This window comes from Calypte anna, chromosome 4A (genome assembly GCF_003957555.1).
Source record: "Calypte anna isolate BGI_N300 chromosome 4A, bCalAnn1_v1.p, whole genome shotgun sequence".
Classification (NCBI taxonomy): domain Eukaryota; kingdom Metazoa; phylum Chordata; class Aves; order Apodiformes; family Trochilidae; genus Calypte; species Calypte anna.
The window spans coordinates 33,728,301-33,734,300 of record NC_044248.1 but is presented as its reverse complement, the minus strand read 5'-3'; positions in this window follow the sequence as shown (position 1 = coordinate 33,734,300).

The following is a 6,000-nucleotide window of genomic DNA, read 5'->3' as shown; positions in this document are numbered from 1 at the left end:
AACACTCAGTTTTACTGCAAGCCATTTATTTGGTTTTAATTTTGACTGAATGTACAGTTGGAGAAGGGAATCTAATGCTTTTGCACGTCTTCATTAATGGCACAGATGTGGGGGGTGCCTGCGTGCCGGACCTGCTCTGGCTCTCGGGGACAGTGATGTGATGGGTGCATCACCTTTGCCAGGCAGGGGGTCAGGGGGTAATGTGGTAGGAGGCTGTCTGGAAGCTAAAAATAACCTCCTGCTCACCCAACTTTGAGGTGCCACAGCAAGGCCACCAACACCCTGTGAGAACCTGCTACAATTGCTGGTTCTGATTTAGGGAAAGAAATGTTTCACTTAGTTCACTCAACACTGCCTTGCTCGGTGAAAGGTGTTTTGCAGGGCAACATAGGAAATGCTGAGGAGTGCAAACCAGACGTTGAAGCTGATAAGGGGCCCTTGTAGAAATGGCATAAAAAGCCATAACCTTCCCACCACTCACCTCAGACCTCTGGGATGGGGTGGCCACAGGAGTTTATTGGTTTCTTCTCAGCCATGCTCACATGAGAGAGGTGGCATCTCAGGAGCATTCCTCCAGCTGCTTTCACAGAGGCTGCTTCACCCTTCCTCCAGCCTGGCTTATAGCAGCATTGTGTACCCCTGGGATGGGGTATGTGGTCCTATATGAGGGAATGGAAAATGCTTCCTGGTTTCAGTCTTGAAACCTCAGCTGCCCCCTGTGCTTGTCAGCCACGCAACCCATGGTTTGTGGTGTGAATGGTTTCTGGAGCTCATCTACATTTTTGTATTGGTCTGCTTTTTCCATAGCTGTCTGCAGGTTGATCAGTCTTTCTGTTGTTAACCAGAAGAGATGCCAGCCCTACTTCTGTTGATGAAAGCCTCTCCTTTATCACAGTTCGTGTTTCTCCTTCAGTTTTTTTGTTTTTTTTTTTAATTAGGTGCCTACCACCCCTTTCTTTTGGTGAAGGACATCAGGCACATACTGTGAATGCCTTCGCGCTCCCACCACCAATACTGAGCTCAGCTCATTCACCAAATGTCTGAGTACTCAGTTACAGTTTTTCCCATCTATATGTCCTTGGCATGTAATGCACTTTCCAGGACTGCAAGGATTCAGACCATAGGTATCTTCTCTGGAATCAGGGCTCAGTTGTCCAATTTTCCCATGCCATCACTCTGTTGAGTAGAGGTGCCACTGAGCAATTTTCTTCTGGCACTTGGCTATCACTTTCACCACCTCTACAGCAAGCACAGCTGGTCTCCCCCTCTCCTAACTTGCAGGGTTTGCTTAAGCTTTTGGTTGCAGCCTTGAATGTCACAGCTCTGCCATGGGCTGTCTGTGGCTCATGGGGTGCTCCTGACAGCAAGCAGAAACCTGGGACACAGAGACCTGATGGAGATGCTGAGGGTAGGCAGCCTGTGGGGGCTGAGCTCATGGTGACACAAATTTTTCCTGTTTGTAAGTATTTCTGGCTTCTGAGCAAGGGTCACAGGTTATGAGTTTGGTTTGCAATAGCAGAACTTCATGACTCAGGGCAATACCCTGCAGCAAGAAGCAACTGACTTGGCTCACAATGTCATTAAGGAGAGATACCTTTGGCCCTCTTAGAGATGTCCTGTGCATTCACTTATTGATGAGGAGACTGTTATAAGAAAGGAACATCTCCGTTCACTTGAAAGGTTAATAATAATTTCTAAGTTAAAGGAATAAAATTTATCATGGTATTTGTTGAGGACCAAATAATGGCTTATAGAAATGCTTCAAAATCTTGAACTGAGAAATAACATATCTGTTAACTCTTATTTATTAATTTTCTTAGTGTAATATAAGCCTGGTTCATCCCCCAGAATTGCTTACATGACAGAAGTTTGGTAAGCTGCAGGTTTGGTTTTCATTGGAAGAACCTCAAAGGCTGTTTGCCTGGGGTCTGAAGCCTAAAAAGGGCAGAATTCTTCTTCATCCTGAGAGATAAGCGAAAGGCTCCTAGTTGGCCTTCTGTCCAACTTTTCCTTGTTTCCTCTGGTCTGAGCAGTCCTTTGTCTGTATGACCAGCACCATCTGCAGACCTGTCAAGGCTGAGTTCAGCTGTCTTGGCCAAAGTAGTGCTGGTGTTTCATAGAGAGTTTGTTAGACTCAAGTCCTCAAGTGACTGAGTATTGAGTTCTATTAATAAAAATAGGAAACAGATGGCACCAGTTTCAAAAGTTAAGTGGTTTATAACTAGTCTGGTAACTAATGTTCTCATATACCTACAAAAATATTACAGTTTTATCTTTGTGAAGATCAAAAGAACAACTATGAAGTGCTTGCCAGGCACACGCAGCCATGCGTTTTAATAGATGACAGACCAAATGTAACCTTACAGTAATGGGCCTGACTTGCTGATTTCAAATTCCCACATATATTCCCGCAGTGAATAAAGCCTAATGACTGCTCTGGGTTTTGTTTTAATTACTACTACAGTGGACCCAGTGTTGCAGAGACTAAGAGAAGTTTAGGGTCTGACAGAGAACCTAGTAAGGAAGTGTTTCATGTGAAGAAGCAGCCTCCAGAGCTGCCCAGGTCTCCGTGAGGAGATGAGTATGTCCTCATCCTCTCCTGTTCAGATCAATCTGCTGGCTTGTGTGTGTCTGTTTTAACTTCCAGAAAGAGGCAGGGAGAAGACAGACCATAGCATGTCTGTCTTAAATTGGTACAAGTTGGCTCTGTGCTGCAACGTGATCTCTCAGGTTGTGCTTATAATGCCTGATGTGATGGAACCCATGGGAACTGCAGCGCTGCCTCCAGAGCAAGCGGAAATGTTGTGTGCCAGCTCCTGCAGGCTCAGAAACCTGTCTTTCAGTCCCACAGCTCACTCTGAAAACTGTTTTTTGGTTGTACAATTTATTCTGAGGGCAGAGAGGCTGTTTCTCCCAAGCTGGAATAAATCTTTTGGAGTCCAGACTTTTTTAGAGTTGAGCTAAAGCTTGTTCTTCTGTGAGATGCTGACTTTTATTAGTTTGTCTGCAAAACAGCTGCTTCTGCTTTCCACAAACACTGAACACTGGCCTAAAGTCTGTCTCTCTCCTGTGCCTCACTGCTCTGCTCTGTAAACCAAACCCCCTGCTATCAGAGGGGAATGTTGCTGCGTGCATCGTGACTCCTTTTATCTTCTTGAAACTTGGCTTCCCAGGACACGGGCTTCTGTTTTGTTTGCCTGGTTTGTTTGTTACGTGCATGTCTGTTTGGTTTCAAGGAGTCTAACCTTTTACTTAGCTTGGTTGAAAGGCATATTTTTGGCAGTAGAGATGGAAATAAAGAGCATGGTTAAGAAACCCCTGGATCTGATAACGACACCCTTCCTCTGCATTCTCCAGCTAAGGGGTCTGAAGCCAAGTTTCCAGAAGGCCTGTTCAAGAGGCTGGAGGTCAATGTTGCTTCCAAAATCTGTAGCAGAGGTGTCTTCTCAAGCTCAAGCTTACTCATTAGACAATGTGTTTTTCCTGTCACATTAGACACTGTGACAATTTCCTGCACTAAAAGAAAAAAGAAAATAATCTTTCTTTTGGTAGGTCACATTTCAAGATATTTCTGATGCACTTGAAGGATTAGACAATACAGTCTAACCCCAGTGACAACAGAGGGAGAGTCTTGGGCTGAATTCGGGATCCTACTACCCCTTTAGACATAAGAGTTTAGACACGTCTCAGGTGTCCCCTATTCAGCCAGCACCTCATATCTGGAGGCCTTGGGATTTTGATACCACAGTTGCTGTTGGTTCACTGGCTCTGCTTCTGAGGATGCTCAGGATGTCTCAGCACAACTAGTGGTGACCATCCCTGCCTGTGTTCAGTGGTTAAGCTCTCACTCCTATCTTCTCTGCCCACCTTTTCTGCAAGGCTGAATCCAGTTCCTAATCTCCTGGCTTCTTCAGTAAACATTCAAGAGAGGAAAAAGTGGCACCTCCTCTTCTTCTGTTGTAGGAACATTCACAGAGGTTTGAGGTATCCTCAGGTTCAGAAAAAATCCCCTCAGCTACGGGATAGGAGCAACCACGAGATACCTGCTATGGATTTCTGTGTGTATCCTGCTTATTGTAGGAAAAGGAGCAATTATGATAGCTCATCTTGGGTATTTCCCCCTGCCACAGCCTCTTGGCTGATGACAGCTTTCCAGAGCCAAACACAGTTTTCCAGGCAAACACAACCCCTCTGCATGCAAGGGCAGTCTTCTCCTGCTGCTCATCAAATGCAAGCTGGATTAAACATATGTGCTTGTGGCAATTCAGCTCTTGGCTGCTCTTCCACCGCTGGGGACAGGGTGGCTGTGGGATCTTGTTGTCTCCAGTCTGTTCTGTCTCCTGGCTTTCCACCCTGGAGGAGGGAGAATATAGTAAGGAAGGGTGGATGCAAGCCCCCCCTGGACAGACAGTCCTGCAGCAACCTCAGCACCTTCAAGATCTGATTTCCTCTTTAAAATGCAGTCGGGGTCCATCTAATTAGAAAGCAAATGCACCATTAAAAGCACAGCTTTAGCTACAAAGTTGTTCTATTTTATGCCAGAAGTTGCAGGAAAAAGCAAAGGTCAGAGGGGCAGGAAAACCCCTGGCTGAACTCCGGAGCAGAAAGCATAGATATTGAAAGAACAAAACTGGGTAGAGGAGCCTCTGCAGCACAGTGATAAGCTTTGATAAGCTTCTCACCTCCCCAGGCCTTGAGGGCAGCTGGGGTGAGAGCCACGCTCAGCCATTTCCAAGATCTTTGGCAGCCAGGTGTGAGCTGGTGGTGTCTGTGCAAGGCCAGCAGTGCCAAGGTTGGCAGTGCCAAGGCTGTCAGTGCCCCAGCAAGCTCCCCATCCTTCCTGTCTCCTGTGCTGGGATGTCCTTCACTCCTGAGAGGTCCTTGGGGAGGATTTGCTCCCCTTGGGGTGGCAGGATCTGGCTTGCATAAGGATAATTGTTGGGAAAATGAAGGAAGATCTATTAATAATCATAATTTCTTTGTGTAGTTGAGGGTATTTCCTGGTTTCAGTGTTGTGTGGTGTTTACCAAAGACAACCAGCCAAAGTAAACCATTTGAATGAAAAATTGCAAATGAAAAAGCCAGCCACACAGCAGAGCTGATCCTTTGCCCTTGAGTGCTTTAGTCATTTCAGATTAGGTGTTTGCTCACTGTTCTCCTGCAGATAGGCTTGTAAGGAATAGCCCTGATACAAACCCACCCCTGTGTGCAGCCACCAAGAGAACACTCAGGCAGGTCTGGAAAGACTCTTCAGCAAGAGGAGGGATTAGTGTGCCTGCTTGTTAACTTTGGCAGTGTTTGTAGTCATCCTTGTGCCAGCAGTTAGGGAAAGCAAATGGGTAGGGATTATTTTATGACTGGTGGTGTTCCTGGGGAGTGAGAGGGGTCCTTTTAGGAACTTCCTAGCAGGAGTAAAAGGCAGAATGGAGCACAAAGCAGTTCCTTCAGGGCAGGAAGGCTGTTTCAGCAGGAGGAGTACAGAGCTAAAACAGATGGAAATACTCCCTCCTCCCCTAATCCAGTTGCAGTCCTGATTTACCCAGAGTGAGTCACTGGTATCAATGTTGTCCTGTTACTTGGTGAGAAGTTATGAGCTCACAGGTTTTTTTTTAAACAGCACACCAGCTTGCCAGCTCCTTGCAATTTCACTAAGAAAGAGAAATGGCTGCCCAGCTGGAGACAGTGTATCTCCACCTGCAGAAACAGGAAACAAGTCAAACTCATTCATAGGCTGGGGTTTCATCATGGCAAGTTGTGAGGAAAATTTATTTTACAGAAGATATCAGACCTCCCAACAGTAGGGGAGAAGAGTCCATCTAGACTTCAGCTTATCCATTGTTAGTGACTTTTGAACGATACTATTCAACTGGAAGGCTTTGCAGACATCAAAGAGGATGCTACCAGACAGAAATAGACATCAGAAAGATGGGAGAGAGTGCAGCCAACAGAGGGCCATGCATCTAAATAGGCTTTGCTTGGTGTTTTCATCCCAGATGTGAG